The 16,269-nt window shown below is 42.9% G+C and overlaps 1 protein-coding gene across 8 annotated transcripts in view; it reads right to left on the reverse strand.

Annotated features, from left to right (window-relative positions):
- Positions 1 to 16,269, reverse strand: part of FBXL2 (F-box and leucine rich repeat protein 2) — a 108,569-nt gene that overhangs the window by 83,359 nt on the left and 8,941 nt on the right. Inside the window, exon 3 of one of the 8 annotated variants that reach the window (XM_075921839.1) lies at positions 9,561 to 9,663. The exons of the other annotated variants lie outside the window; for them this stretch is intronic. The gene's annotated coding sequence lies outside the window, so the exon portion shown is untranslated. The remainder of the gene's footprint in view (positions 1 to 9,560; positions 9,664 to 16,269) is intronic. 8 annotated transcript variants of the gene reach the window in all.

Here is a 16,269-nt window from a genome sequence, read left to right on the forward strand (position 1 = left end):
CGCCTGCCTTCAGCTTTTGGAATTATGGAGCAGTGAGAGTAAAACCCCTGCCATCGGCTTTCTGAAGGGAACCTCTATCACCAGAGTTAGGAGAACCAGCATCTCCTAAACTGGGAGTTGCTTTTGAGAAGGGTCCCTAAAAAGGGACGTAGAGTGCGGGTAGAACAGTGGCAGGGGGAGGAAAACAAAATGGATTATCCCCTCTCTACCATGTGCATTACCCAATGGTCTGAAATAATTTGGGACTATGCACAGTAGAAAGGAGACAGTCGAGAAGTGAAGCCCTTGAGTACTGGCCTTGGCTCCAACCCTGTCTTTAGTGATAAGCCCACGGAGTCCAAAAGGACTTCTGGGCGGAGGGCTGCCACTGAGTGGGACATGATGCAGTGTACTGGTGCCGATAACAAGAAGTCGATTTCTTGCTGGTGCTAATGTCAGACTCTGAGGTTTCTGTGCAGGACAACTAAGGAGGAGCTGAGTTTCTAAGCACTGAGCCCTGGGGTGAAATTTGCTTCTCAGATCCCATTATGGTGTTGTGGAGCAGTTCATCAGGGAAGGCAAGCATGGAGCCATCATGGTTGGCTTATTTCTCAATGGCACCCTCAGCAGAGCCTGTGCCAAAGGCTGTGTCCAGACTCAGGGGTTTTTTCGAAAAAAGTAGTCTTTTTTCGAAAAAACCTCACCTGCGTCTAGACTGCAGCCGCGTTCTTTCGAAATTAAATCGAAACAACGCGGCTTTTCTTTTGAAATTAAATCGAAACAACGCGGCTTTTCTTTCGATGGCGGTAAACCTCATTTCACGAGGAAGAACGCCTTCTTTCGAAAGTTCCTCTTTCGAAAGAAGGCGTTCTTCAATGTAAATAGGGCTTCTTCGAAAGAGAGCATCCAGACTCACTGGATGCTTTCTTTCGAAAAAGCAAGCCGCTTTTTCGAAAGTTCAACGTGCAGTCTAGACGCTCTCTTTCAAAAGAGGCTCTTTCGAAAGTATCTTTCGAAAGAGCCTCTTTCGAAAGAGGCTTGCAGTCTAGACATAGCCAAAGAGAAGGGGGCCATGCTATGCATCAAATCCTGGGCTGCTTGGAAGGCCTCAGGCATGGAAGGCACAACAATGTCCCTGGGTGACTCTGCAGCTCAGACTGGAGGCAGACTGTTTGGCTCCTGGGCTCTTTCCCCTAATTCAGGTGCTGCTGCTGACACACGGTGGTCCAACTCAGGTCTCACTCCTGGCATGTCCTTGGATGTGGGAGATCTCCTTGTGTCCAGCCTCCTCTTCTTCTGTGACACCGGTGTGACGGCGCGTTGGGGGTTCCCCGTCTCCTGCACCCCGAGATGGCACAAACAGACTGTACCAGCCGGTGGAATAGAGGAAGTTTATTGCCTCTCCAGGATACAGCATAGCACAGATGTAGTCTGGTCACAGAACTGGGCTAGGATGCCTCAGGCCCCCTTGAGTTGGGGGGAGACTGGGCCCCTAAACTCCAGCTCCTCTCCCTAGGCTGTCTCCTCCATGCTCCCCCACAGCAACAACTAAATTCCCTTGCAGCCCTGCCCCCCAGTCCAGGGCAGCATTCACCTTCCTTTGTTCCTCTCCATGGGGGGTGTCTGGCCACTGGTTTGCATAGTGACTCATCCTGTTTTGCTGGGTCGTGGTACCCACGGCAGCCAGTGGGGGTTCCCCCAGAGCCAGCAGCATAGAAACCAGCCAGGTACCCCCACTACGTCACAACCGGCAACTGTGAATGGTGCCGCTGATGCGAGCCCCAAGACGAGCCCGTCGGGTGCTGCCAGTCTTTAGGTGGTGCCTTGGGCTGAGCTGACCGTACCGGAGCACTGTGCACCAAGGAGGAAACACTCAGCACCAAGTCTGCCAGTGCGCAGTCTGGTTGGAGCCATAGTGCTGCTTCCATAAGCAATATCTTCAGGCATTGATTTCTATCCTGGAATATATGGGGCCTTAAGATTCTGCAAATTGCACAACAATCTTTTTGATGACCTTCTACCAAACACTTCAAACAGGAAATGAGGGAGTCACTTGCCACATGCTTGCTCTGAAGCCTGGAGATCCAGGCATGCTCAGGTACTGAGACACACAGGAGGAAAAAAAAAAAAAAACCTCCCCACTGAAACTTTACTACGAATAAAACTACAACTCTAATAAACTATTTAACTATGAACTACTATTTAACTAAGTAAAAGGAATGATAGAGAAGCTGCTGCTGCTCTTGCAGGTAAGAGCACAGGGGAGTTCAAGCTAATCATCATGGTCAGAAAAAAGGAACTGAAGGAGGGGAGTCAGCAGGGTGCTATATGTGCCCTCCTGAGGCACGAATCCAGGGGGCACTGTAGCCAGACAGGCCCCCCCGTCACATCAATCTTGCTTGCCCCTCTCAGGTGCCTGTATACAGGGCAAAGAAGGAGCAATAAAAATCAGCATAGCCTTTGAAGCTTCGATGCGAGACCAGGATATGCTGGCTCATCTGATCCTGGGTAAGCTGAAAACATAGATATGAGAAAGAACGATTAAGGCAATAAGCTGACCTCGAGGCTGCGAGAACTGCCCTGGCTGGCACCTATATTGATACAATCACATACAGTCGTCCCTGGGAGAGGAATCTCCTACTGAGAAAAGAATGCCCAGTACTCCCAATTTAGTTCTCTCTCTTACAAGTGTAAATTAAGTTCACAACTCCCTTGTAAGAACTGGCGTCACAAAAGACAGACCAGCACCATTTGGCATCACAGATAAGAGAAATACGTGACCCCATGGGTATAAAGATGGGTCCAGCAGCACACTCACTTTGAGCGTCAATCTACCATCTATCTGCTGCTCGGGTTAGGTGATTGACCTCCCAAGGTCCACGAGGATGCCCACCTCATATTTTCGTCTTTCCGAGGAATTGAGGGACCGATCCTGGCCTGACACGCTGGGACCGAGCGACGCAGAAGGGGGTAAATATTATACCCGTATGTGTCCTTTTATTTTAGTGCATGCATAGAATAGAGCTCTTTAAAGATTAAGCTGTCACTTGGTACCATTATTTTCTATCTTCCTCCTTCCTATGTAACCATAAGATCTGTATTTGCTAGCAGTTAAGAAAGAGAGCAATAGCCATTGTAACCATATGATTTATAAGCTTCTTTAATAAACCTGTAACTGTTTAAGGTTTAACCTGACTCCTTCAGTTGCTGTAACAGAACCAAGCACAATTTAAAAGAACTTCAGCCAGTCATAAGGGACAGGTTTAGGGAGAGCTTGGGAGTTTGGATCGTGTCGCTTCCAGGGGACAGATCCGTAGAGGCATCTCTCAGCCTTCCCTAGGCTGCCCGCTGCGAAGGGACCCTGTATCCTAGCAGTTAAAATCTGAGATGTAATAAGCTCTTCCTATAAACCTTGGGGCATCTGTCAGCCTGTTGGCTGCCCTCCATGAAGGGATCACAATCCTAGCGGACAAAGACACGGACGTTAAACTTTGGGGCGTCTGTCAGCCTGTTGGCTGCCCACTAAAACGGGACCCCGGTCCTAGTGGTCAAAGACACGGACGTTAAACTTCTCGGGGCGCCCTTCAGCCTCCCAGGGATCTTGTGTCCCAGCAGTTGAAGACTTGGGTGTAACTAATACATACATACACACACACACACACACACACACACACACACACACACACACACACTGCCCTGACCATCGGCTGACAGGCACCCACACTGACTGTATAGCTAGCTGCTAGTAGAAAAACATCTTCCAGTCAACATGCACGTGTATACACAAACACCTAATCTGGAATGCACATAAACACACACGTGAAGAAGAATCTTTATTATCCTCATACCTGGAGTGATGGTACAAGCTATACATCTAAGTCTCAAGACACAGCAAAGGGGAGATGTGAATGACTTAGTCAAAACACAAATATTCATAGTAAATTACAATGATATCTCTTAGGAGTATTTCTTCACACCATGCTATGACCTCCTGACACTGCAGCATATTAAAAGACCTACATTAACACAGAACTGTCATGACATTTGCCACCCTCAAACCTGATTACTCGGCTTATGGTATTATATGTTTTAATCCCTCATGCGTCTTGTCCTTTAGAGTATAATTTATTAGAGCAGAGAGTATCTTATATATATTTTGTACAATGCCTAATAGGAGGTCTTGATCTGATGCTGTAGCTAGACTACTAATAAAATATTTATTAATAATAAAGTATAAGGTCTTTGTGAAAGAGAGACCATCAAAGAAAGAGGTAGTACAGCTATTACAATTTTGATTTTTTTTCCTTTTCTTCTTTATTCCTCTCTCAACTATTTTGGAAGTATGCCTATATGCATTCCATTAAAGAATAGCAGAGGGAAAGATCAGCCATTCTTGTAACTCACTACAAGAGGAACGAACCAACAAAGTTGTAAAGTCTGCAAAGTGTACCTAAAGTTGTCTGGACTTTCCCTTTATCAGAGAATCCAAAACCAAAATCAGAGTTATTCAGTTCCTTTTCTGTAGGGTCTCTTCTTCCACCACCCTCTTTTATAAACACCCTGAAAAGCAGAATGTACTATCAACGATAATTATGGTCCAGCAGTAGAGTAAGTTATTGCTGAAATCAGTATGTAAGTGCTATCCAAATATATGCAGGCTAAAAATCCACACAGATGCAAAAATCACAATCCACTGGAATGGTCTATAATAACTGATCTAGAAGTGCTGTATACGTGTGTGTATATATATCACACACACACACACACACACCTACACAATTTACAAATTTTAAGTCCAGCATTGAATATATACCTCCTGATTTCTTAGAGCAATGGATCCCATCCTTTTTTATACCACCAACCAGCAAACCTATTCACAAACTTTCGGCAGACAGGTACCATTTTATTTGCATATTCATTATGGTAATTAATTTTAACAGGCCAGGTTATATTTTACATCTCATCTGTACACACACAATACATGTTGTAATGGATCAGAGTTTGCAGATATCTACAACACTAAAAAAACGTCACAGAAAGAATTCTCCTCTGGCTGCTGGGTGGGGCAGCCCCTTCCCCAAGGGCGACTGGTGCCAGCAGAGGGAGGGTGCAGGGAGGGGAACCCTTGGGGTAGGGGGTGGCACCCTCAGGGGCAGGGGGCATGTGGGGCACCCTATTTAGCAACTGAAATTTTGTCAAGGGCAGAGGAGCCCCCTAGAGCTACAACCAGTACACTCTGCCCTTCCCCCTTCCTGCCCCATGGGGTCAGAGAGCTGCCATTGTATCTCCCCCATCTCCTTCTGTACAATCCCTGCCCTGTGTCTCCCTTTCCCCAGCTAGGTTGCTCTTGCTCCCACAGTCTTCCCCCCAGCCTCCCCTCCCCTTTCCTTCCCTGTAACTCCCACCTCAGAGTTTCCCTCCATTGCACCCCCGCTCCCGTCCTCTCCATAAGTATCCCTTAAATCTCCCCAACATCTCTTCAGCACCTCCTGCATCTCCCTTCTGCCCCCATCTCACACATCCCTGTTCCCCCTCACTCTCCTTATCTGCCCCCAACCCCTACTCCACCCTCCCATGGCTGGTTTCCCTCACCCTGCACACACTGAGAGCTGGCAGCAGCTTCCCTAGGTCCCAGACAGCCATCTCTGCTGGCAGCAGCCCGGGGGCCCCGCTCCCAGGAGTGGAGAACAGAGGGAGGGGGGGTCTCTCTTTCCTGCCCCCAAGCACTGTCCACCCTGGGGCAGAGGCTGGGCTGGGCAGGGGCCGGGCAGGGGCCGACCAGGCTGGGGACGCTGCCCTGGGAGAGGCTCCTGGGGAACAGTGGAACTAGCCCTGCTGGAGATTCCCCCTCCCAGCTGCAGCCCCAAGCTCCAAGGACCCAGCAGCAGCCTCTGTCAGGACTCGGGGATCTGAGCCTGGCCCCAGAGTCATTGCAAGCAGCGGCTACGAGTCTCTTTTTGCTGCTGGGGCCAAGCCTAGCCCTGGCTCCCCAAATCTCTACCCACTGCTGCTGAGTTCTAGTGAGCAACCCACCGTACTGCTGAGCAACCCGCCACAGTGTACCTCGGCCCAGCAGCCAGCCGTTTGTGGCCCAGCACTGGTCCATGGATCGGCAGTTGGGAACCACTGTCTTAGAGACCATAAAATAACCCTTGAAACCTCTTGAGTTTTATTGTAACAACTACTCCTATAGAAAAGCAAAAAAAAAAAAAAAAAAAAAAAAAAAAAATCTTTTCCTTATCAACTTTTGAAGAAATCAGAGAAGAAATAATAGTATTCATATAAGTCTCAGAGGGGTGGCCGTGTTAGTCTGTAACTGAAAAAACAATGAGGAGTCCTATGGCACCTGAAATACTAACAGATTTATTTGGGCATAAGCTTTTGTGGGTAAAAAAATCATTTCTGCATCTGACAAAGTCGTTTTTGCCCATGAAAGCTTATACCCAAATAAACCTGTTAGTCTTTAAAGTGCCACAGGACTCCCCCGGCCTAGAGTATACATATTATCAGTTTCCCTGAAGAACTGAAAATCATCTACCAATGGAGAGATCCTAGATTGAAAAATGAAGAGATAAACCAGAACCTCCTTTTTCATTATTTAGTTAGTGCTCTAGACTATTTGGGATGGCTGTGGAAAACCTGATCATTTTTCTTTACCTCACATTCACAAGTAGTAGTCTGAAAAAAAATCTTTTGGTATTGTTTTCTCTCTCAAAGGCTCGACACAATAGCTTCCCAAAGGTGAAACATGTCTTCCGTAGAAATTATCATCTGCTTGAGAACAAGACAATTTTGCAAGTAGGGAAGTGAAGGACTAGTCGACTATCCGATAAGCAAATGCTTATCATATAGTCGACAGGCTAGCCGACTAGTTGCTTCCTTCTCATCCCCCCTTGCTGCCTCTATCAGAAAGAGGCAACAAAGGTGGGGGGAGAGGTGGGAGTACTTGAAAGTGGCAGCGCCGCATGCAGCCACTACACGGGGTGTTTGCAAGTGGCAGCGCCGCGTGGAGCCTGGGTTCAGCTGGGGCCCCCTCACTGACCCCAGGCTCCATGGGGTGCTACAACTTTGAAACACTGTGTGGAGTCTGACACGAGACTCCCCACTATTTTTCCAAAGTGGCAGCACTGCATGGAGCCCGAGATCAGCAGGGGAGTCCCCAGATAATCCTGGGCTCCACAGGGCGCTGTCACCTTTAAATGCCATGAGGAGCCTGATGCCAGGCTCCCCGCGGCATTTCAAAGCAGCAGCGCTGCATGGAGCCCGAGGTCAACAGGGGAATCCCCAGATGAAACTAGGCTCCACGCACCGCTTTTGCCTTTGAAGTGTAGCGACAGCCCTAGGGCTGTTAAAGCTAAAATTCGAAAAACTCTAACAATATATTTGAGGAAAGGATTTAATACTCCAACTGAACAGTCCATCTTGTTACCAAGTAGAGTTTAGGAAATGCTGAATATAGGCAATTAATGCAGTATCAGTTCTATACACAACGGACACCCACTAAGTTAAGCAGATCAAAGTTGAAGTGCAACTGCAGTCTGAAAGGTGAACACAAAAGGCATAGGAGGTTCTCTCTCTACTGACTTTTTAATGGTTTCTCAAATGTATTCAGTTCGCAAGTAAAAACAGACTGGAATGCAAATTAAAAACAGTACTTAATCCATCTTCAGCCAGGTCAGAAAGAATGAGCAGCAACATTAGATATACTTGATTTCCCACAGCTCAAAGATAGTGATTTTAGGAAAGAATGTAAAATATTTCAAAACTAAAAGATTTAGAAACCTCCAACAGGCATGCTAGAATAATTTTTGAAGTGGGGATACTGACACCCACTGAAACAAACTTTAAACCAGGTACAAAATAGAAGCCACTTCAAGCCCACGGGTGCAATAGCACCCACAGCTCCAGCATATATGACTTCCAGGGATATTGATTGGGAAACGCACGGGAATGTTTCTGAGAGGGAAACTTATTAATAAGTACTGCCTCGAGAAAAAGAGGGACTGAAAGAAACACATGAAAGCCTTGTCTACACTGGCACATCATGTCACCAAAAACTGCCCTTTGGTGACAAAACCGTGAGAGTGTTTACATTACAATGAGACTTCTGCTGGGGAAAACACCCAGTTTTGGCAACAAAAAACTTCCTCCTTTGTGAGAGACTTGTGTCTCTCCTCTCCCTTTATTGTCGATAAAGAGCCAATGTGGACTCTGCTCTTTGTTGAGAAAACAGGCTTCTGCCAGAATCCTACAATGCCTATTCTAATGACTATGTTCAGTGTTTTTACATCTCTGCTGCCCTGCAGTCAGGTAATGCAACCCTCCCCTTTCAAAGTTCCAGGAAGTATCTGACAGCTGAGTGAGCTGTACCATTTGCGGAACAAACACAGAACAAATGAATGAAATGCTCCTGTTCTTCCCTTCTAGTGACACTGCAGCAGGCAGACTGCTGTTGCTGGGGAAGAGCTGGACAGACTGCTGTGCTGCTTTGATATTCCTCAGCACAGAGATCACACAGAGCTACAAGGGAATCCCTACAAGGCAGGGATCAGCTCTGTTTTCCCACAATACTGCACTGTGGGATGCTTACCCACATTGCTTTGCTCTGTCTCTCAATAGGGTGCTAGCAATGCAGCCATGAAATGTCAACAATGGAAGACCAAAAAAACCCCAAAAAAATGGTTTGACCAGTTTCCTCTTTTGGAGACTTTTGCATGTTGACAGCACTTTCACCGTCAAACCTTCCCTGTTGTAGAGGTAGGCCTCACTAGCTTGGCCAAAGACGCAGTGTGTCCTGCGTCAGAAGCAAGCTTCTTAAGCAAGTTGAGCAAGAAACCACAATGCCATTTAAGCAAAAAACTATACTGCTTGCAACAGGTCAACAGGTCAAGCAGATGTTACCATTTAAGGGTAAAGTACCTTACTTCCTCTTTTCTCTGTAAATTTCCACTGTGACTTTGTAAAAGGTATAAATACCTCAGACACTTGAGTGTGAGGCGGAGGGCCTCGTATCAGTAAGGGCTGACTCCCTGCCGTCTGCGACAACCCCCCCCCCCCCACACACACACACCTGGGTTATTAAAGTGATTTTGTCTGACTTGAATCCTAAAGCTAGCGTGCGTTTATTCCTCAAGAATTCATACACATAGCCTAAGACAGAGATTAAAAAACTGAAAATTCTTGCACTGCTTTTTAAAAATATGCTCATGGAACTTATTAATAGAGGTCATCCATTTAAGTGTTATTTTTCAAAAAAAGGCATAGGGTGAGATCCTGTGGTATGCACAAGAGCAGCCCAGAACTCACAGCCCAAGGGCAGAGGAGCGAACATGACTTCAAACCACCTTTAGGACCTCAAAATCCTGAGGGCTGGAGAGGCCCATGGTGTAACTAATAACCCTCAAGGCCTGTAAATTACAGGAGTCTCCCTTGGGAGTCCTATGAGCCTACAGTAGCTCACTGAACAACTATAACAGGCCTGCAATTTCCATAATACTGCATGTAGCAACTCATTTCATTCTTTAACTCGGATGTTAAGATTTTTGCCAAAATTCCAGCTAGGAGGATAGAACCTATCTTACCTAGATTGGTGAAAAGAGACCAGACCTGTTCTGTTCAAGGCATCAACTGGCACACAAAGTAAGAGGTCGGCAGGAATGATCCATTGAGCTCAGTTGAAGGTCCCTAATATGAAGAAAAGTCTTTAATCAAGTTTTTGAATTATTTAAAGGGGAAATTCAAAGCATAAATTTGGGGAATATAACGCATCAGACTAAGTTAAACACAATACTCCATAGCCAAGGTTAGTGTGAGCATTAAACAAATTAACTGTTTTGCACAGTGGAACTAGACCAGAGTACTCTTTGTTGTATTGGCAGAACTCTTTGCACGGATAACTAGGAACAAGAGTGGCATTCCTGGCACATAAACTAGAGGCTCTGAGAATAAATTAGCTTTATATGCTAATAATGTTTAATTGGAGACATCTGAACCCTCAGTTTTGATACCTGCTGTTAAGCAGAAATTCTAGTGTTTAGGGTGGTCTCCAGTTTCAAGATAAATTATTAAGGCAATGTGATGGAATTAGGCCTTGACCAGTGAACTCAGATTCCTATATTTAAATTTAAATGGGCAAAATAAAACACAGAACACCTAAATATAGAGCTTATGTACTTGGCAGTGATCTATTTAATATTAAATTTTCTACCCCTTGTAAAACAGTTCAAAAGTATTTCAACAATTGTAACTTTCTCTCCAGTATTTGTAGGATCACAGTTACCAAAATGCTTGCAGGTGGATGCTTAGCAATCTTGTCACCTAGGATCTGTTTTCTTTCACCCAAAATTCCCTGAAAGGACTGCAAGTTTCCCTTTATAGTAATACAAAATTGGTGAAAAAACAAGACTGCAGTTACCTCATCTACACAGAACACGTTGCCATTTTAAAAGGTGATGTTTTAGTGGTAATTTCTTCCTCTCAAAAAACATACATGAATTTAAAATACCTGTGACACCCATTTGAAACTGCATGAGGAAATACACCTTTCTCCACAGCTAATGGACAGGTTCAAAAGGGGAGAATTTCTTGTTGTGAATTTTAGATTTAACTTCTGAAACCACTTGATCTAATCTACTCCCCTACTTCTCTTTCAAACACCTCTAAGAAAAAAGGCAACCTATTCAAAAACTGTTCCAAACTAATTTCTTATCTTCAACTGAATACTGGAAAAAAGGAGAGCCCCCAATATTAATTGAGTTAGAAGGGTCTGAGACACACAGAAAAACCTCATATGAAAATAACTAGGATTTTTTTAATCAAACTTCTGTTGGACTATGAATAAAATCATTCTTTAAACATCCATGTGGACAAATACTTCACTTTGGGGGGGAAGGGGTGTGTGTGTGTGTGTGTGTGTGTGTGTGTGTGTGTGTGTGTGTGTGTGTGTGTGTGTGTGTGAAAAATAACACTTCTGTTGAATAGATTCCATATTTGTGTTTGATTTCTCCTATTTCATACGTGTTACATGTTATAGATCTGTACTGTGTCTCCTACTCTGCTCGAGCACATTATTTCTTTTTAAAAAAGAACTAAAAATAAAAGGAAGAAAAGCTTCTGATTTTTGCTTAAATTACAAAAAAAATGTCTATCACATTTTATTTGTTAGGCCTGTAGATCCAACCCAAATAATCAAGTGAGCTGCATCATCAACAGCACTGTAAAAAAGGGTCTATTTTACCCCACCAGTGATGAAAAAGAACTATGTTGATTCATCGCACGTAGGTAGAATTTTGAGGGCTGGCAGTTGAAAAAAAATTTACTTGTTAACTGAGCATATTTAAATCAAAATAAATATGGATCCCTAAAATTTCAGTTTCACTTTTCAGAATAGACAGACATAGGGTTAACATAGGATCTGAGTAAATCTATTTCTTCAATACCTAAATAGTCAATTTTTCACTTCCATATATTTCTTTTTATTCATTTTTATTTCTGTTTTAATATCAAAATTTGTTAGTACCAAGTGTGATGTGTATTTACAGTAAGAATAGCAAAAACATGAACTGCTATGCCCTAAATGATGAACTGTGCAACTGAAAATAAGACCAACAGCTCCCACACAGACAAGCTCCCTATAAAGGTGAAAAGACAATTAATATATTTTTACATTAGAAAATCTATTCTCATATGAAAAAAATTAAATAGAGTATCTAAACTAAGACACAAGCTAAGGTTCAACATCAGAGGAGAAAGTCTGCAAAAGAAATTAACCTGTAATTCTTGGTCTCCTGGGATATGACAGTTTTGCTAATTGTGTATACGTACGTAGACTTTGTAGAGTGTCGATTGAACCATACCAGCACTTTGATTGGAAGCAGAGGGAGTGCATGGCTCAGAGTCAATATTGTGTGCAATCAGCATGTGCCTTTACTTTATGGCTGCGTCTAGACTGGCAAGTTTTTCCGCAAAGCAAGAAAAACTTGCCAGCTGTCTACACTGGCCGCTTGAATTTCCGCAAGAACACTGACGATCTCATGTAAGACTGTCAGTATTCTTGCGGAAATACTATGCTGCTCCCATTCGGGCAAAAGCCCTCTTGCGCAAATGCTTTTGCACAAGAGGGCCAGTGTAGACAACGCGGTATTGTTTTGCGCAAAAAAGCCCCGATCGTGAAAATAGAGAGATCGGGGCTTTCTTGCGCAAAATCGCGTCTAGATTGTCACGGACGCTTTTCCGCAAAAAGTGCTTTTGTGGAAAAGCGTCCGTGCCAATCTAGACTCTCTTTTCCGCTAATGCTTTTAACAGAAAAACTTTTCCGTTAAAAGCATTTGCGGAAAATCATGCCAGTCTAGACGTAGCCCTTCTGTGTGTCACTTTAGTAATACCAGTAGAAGAAAAACCAATATGAACAGAAATGAGTGGAATCTGGCAACCCTGCACACTGGCAACAATAAACAAAATGCCTTGAAGACCACACATAGAATCTCAATAGACTCACAGACTGCCTAACACTGCACTAACTCCTATTTCCTGAAGATACTTTTAAAATTAGATATTAAGTACTGTATCTCTATAATACTCTTATTCAATTATGCATTAAAACATTTATTCAGCTTTCACATTTCTTAATATATACATAGATGACCAGACCACGGGTGGTTAGGCATAGTGGTGGAAGCAAGAGTTCTGCCTACTGGCTAAGAGCTAGATCCAGGGAAAGCAGAGTCCAGGAAATGAGCCAAGGACCAGTACCAAAGACAGAAAGCCACAAGCCAAAGCCAGGGGGAATCCAAAGTCCTAAGCCAGAGCCAGAGATCAAAATCAAAGAGACAGAAGTCAAAAGCCAGAATTAGATGGTCAGACTCATAAATCAGAAGCAGCGACTGGGACTGAAGTCACAAGTGTGAGGCCAGAAAGGAGCAGGCATTGGAAGCTTGTTGGAGCAGGAGCTGAAACGGGTTGGAACAAAGCAAGTAAAGGGAATAAAATAAGCAGGACTGGGATTGAACAAAGGCAAGCATAGTTGTGGGTATGGGAAGGGTTCAGTAACTGCTGGTCGACTTTAGGGGCTATAGACAGGGCTGATAAACCAGCAACCAATCAGGGCTGTGGCCATTCAAGTCCAAAGCAGCTCAAGGCTTATTATCAGCACTGCTACACAGTCAGGAGCAGGCCAGCAACTGGCCCTCACTAGTCTGGTACCTAATAATACAATAGTGCAAAGGAAAGAGTGGCCATGACCAAGTAGCAAAGTAACAACCCTACAAAGGCTGACAAATGTGGGGATTCTTCTTTTGACCTGGAAAGTGGCACCAAGCAATAATTAACATTTATAAAAGCTACTTGTTTTCTTTAATACCTGTTTTAAGATCTTACTGTCATTAAACCAGAAATGGTACACAAAGTGGATCACTCTCCATCTAGACCAGCCTTCTTCCCAGCTGGAATTAAAACAATTATATCCCTCCATATAAAGAATGTCTTTTTGGAGACACTCAGTCCTTTCAGATGTCCTCTTGCTCCCCCACCCAATCCTCTGGGTCTGCATCCTATGACTTGAAGAGGTCTGTTTGCTTTCCACCTCAGACAGACCTTTCCCCGTTCACTGAGGCTGAACTTTTCTGTCATTTACCATAATGTGTTCTAGGTATTTTGTAAATCATATATGAAAACAGTCCTTACCCTGAAGAGCTTACAGTCTAATTTTAGATGTTCCAGGAATTTGGGGGGCATGGTAATGAAGCACAACATTTACTGAAATAAGATTACACTTGGTTACACTTAGAAATTATTTTAAATGGCACTTGCTTCTCAAAACTCCACTTCTGACGTGGCACTTATATGTGAATTTTTCATCAGAAGAGGAAGAGAGCTTGTTATAATGAAACTGCTTACATTTAAAAAAAAATAATTCAATGTAAATAAAAACAAGATTTTGACTCTTCTGTTTACGCTCCCAAATATATCAGTACGGTAAGAAAATATAATAGCTTTTATTTTTAAACAATACTTTTCTTGTACTTGTGGAAAACAACAAAGAACAGTCAAAACCATGTAGCTATCAATGGGAAAACAACACTAATTTTGTTTCAGACGGGTGGCCATGTTAGTCTGTTTCAGCAAAAACAACAAGGAATCCTATAGCACCGTGAAGACTAACAATTTTATTTGGGCATAAGCTTTCATGGGCTGGAGCCCACTTCATCAGATGCATGAAGCAGGACTAAAGTTTCCACTTCAGGCATCTGATGAAGTGAACTCCAGCCCATAAGCGCTTATGCCCAAACAAAATTGTTAGGATTTAAGGTGTCATGCGACTCCTCATTGTTTTTACTAATGTTGTTATAGCAGACAACCAGCAACAGAGCATTTGATTTCACTTTATTTTCAGGAGTTCTTACTGTCTAAATTCTGCACCAGAAACAGTGCTTCCATTAAGATTGAATTACTCCTTAATTAAAGGAAGCAATATAGAATTAATTTAGTGAAAAATGAGGATGTTAATTATATTCTGTAGAGCAATGTTAAGTCTCTGATGGTTTAGTAATACCTCAAGACAATAATAAATTGATTATACACAGATACAACCTTTGCCTTTGGTTTTTCAGATGCTGTATATTTTGGAGAATACAAACTGAACTTTCTGGCCACTACTGGTTGACGTAAATATTAATGACACTATTTTTGGTTCATACATTAATAAAACCTCAAATAAATGCTTACACTTGGTTTAACAGGTAATTATATATTTTAGAAGGTATGATCTTTACCACATCAAAACAATTATTTAATATATAGTGGCCATGTTAGTAGTTCACATAGCCCTCCAATAGAAAATAAACCCTATAATCCAGGGGTCTCAAACTCCTGGCCTGCAAAGCCATTTAGGGTACACAACATCCTAAGCTCCAAATAGGATATGCAATTTGAGCTACGCAAATTCCATATCTTATTTTGAATCTATTTAAAAAATAGCTTATTTTAAAATGTGGTCCATTATTACTTTTCTATAATCTTCCATGGCTTGTCCACAATTCAGATGCAATTTTTTGGCAAGGATACTGCAATTCAAGTAGAACCTTAATCATAAAGTTTATAATCAAAAGTAAAGACTGATGAGTTAGTGAGTAAGGATAATGAAAACAGAAAGTTACATATCGAACAAAATCTGTATATACTTTCTAGAGATTAAACTTAATGGCTAATAACTTTCTGCCCGAAGAGGTTTCTCTCGCATCAAAAGTATTTTACAGTGCTTCCAACCAGGGCATGTTGGGATCCAGTTATCCTGAACATTATCACACTTCCTCAATTACTGCCTCAGGTGCAGGATGAAGGGGTGTCTTTTCACCTTATCCTTATATTTCCCAAAGTCATTGTTTGTCCCCAGAGTTAAGATGACCCTCACATGCTTTATTCCCTGATAAGCTGACTCCATGAGGACTTCACATCCTTGTGTTGACATCATACACTAACATAGCTTGGCTTCCTGTGGAAGGCTTACAATATTTAATTCACATGAACCAATATAGAAGGTCAATATAAACCCTTTGTCTAGCAGAAACTCCCTTTGTCAACTCTGTCTTGGACACAGACTTTAAAATATATTTTTAGTACAAACAATTCATTTAAATATCATCTATATGTACATCTCACAATGATTATAATTTATGTGGATCAGTATGACACTTTTATAAGAGACTTTAGAATGCATCATTTATGGCTAAACACCAAAGAAGTGGGTTGCGCCCACGAAAGTTCATGATACTATCTACATTTTTGTTAGTCCCCAAGGCTATTTCTAGACTGCAAGCCTCTTTCGAAAGAGGCTTTTTCGAAAGTATCTTTCGAAAAAGCCTCTTTCAAAAAGAGCGTCTAGACTGCAAGCAGTACTTTCGAAAAAGCAAGCCACTTTTTCGAAAGAAAGCAGCGAGTTAGTCTGGATGCTCTTTTTCTAAAAAGCCCTGTTGGCATTCAAGAACGCCTTTTTTCGAAAAAAGGCGTCTTCCTCGTGACATGAGGTTTACCGCCGTCAAAAGAAAAGCCGCAGTCTTTCGATTTAATTTCGAAAGAACGCGGCTGCAGTCTAGACGCAGGTGAAGTTTTTTCGAAAAAAGGCTACTTTTTTCAAAAAAAACCCTGCGTCTGGACACAGCCCACGGTGCTACAGAACTATTTGCTGTTTAAGTTTTTTCAGTTACAGACTAACGCAGTTACCCCTCTGAATCTTTTCACCATGAAAGCAGTGTACTAGGTAGAGTCAGTTTGTCGAGATTCTTAGGAATTGCTGTT

The sequence above is a fragment of the Pelodiscus sinensis genome, chromosome 2, assembly GCF_049634645.1.
Source record: "Pelodiscus sinensis isolate JC-2024 chromosome 2, ASM4963464v1, whole genome shotgun sequence".
NCBI classification, from domain to species: Eukaryota; Metazoa; Chordata; order Testudines; family Trionychidae; genus Pelodiscus; species Pelodiscus sinensis.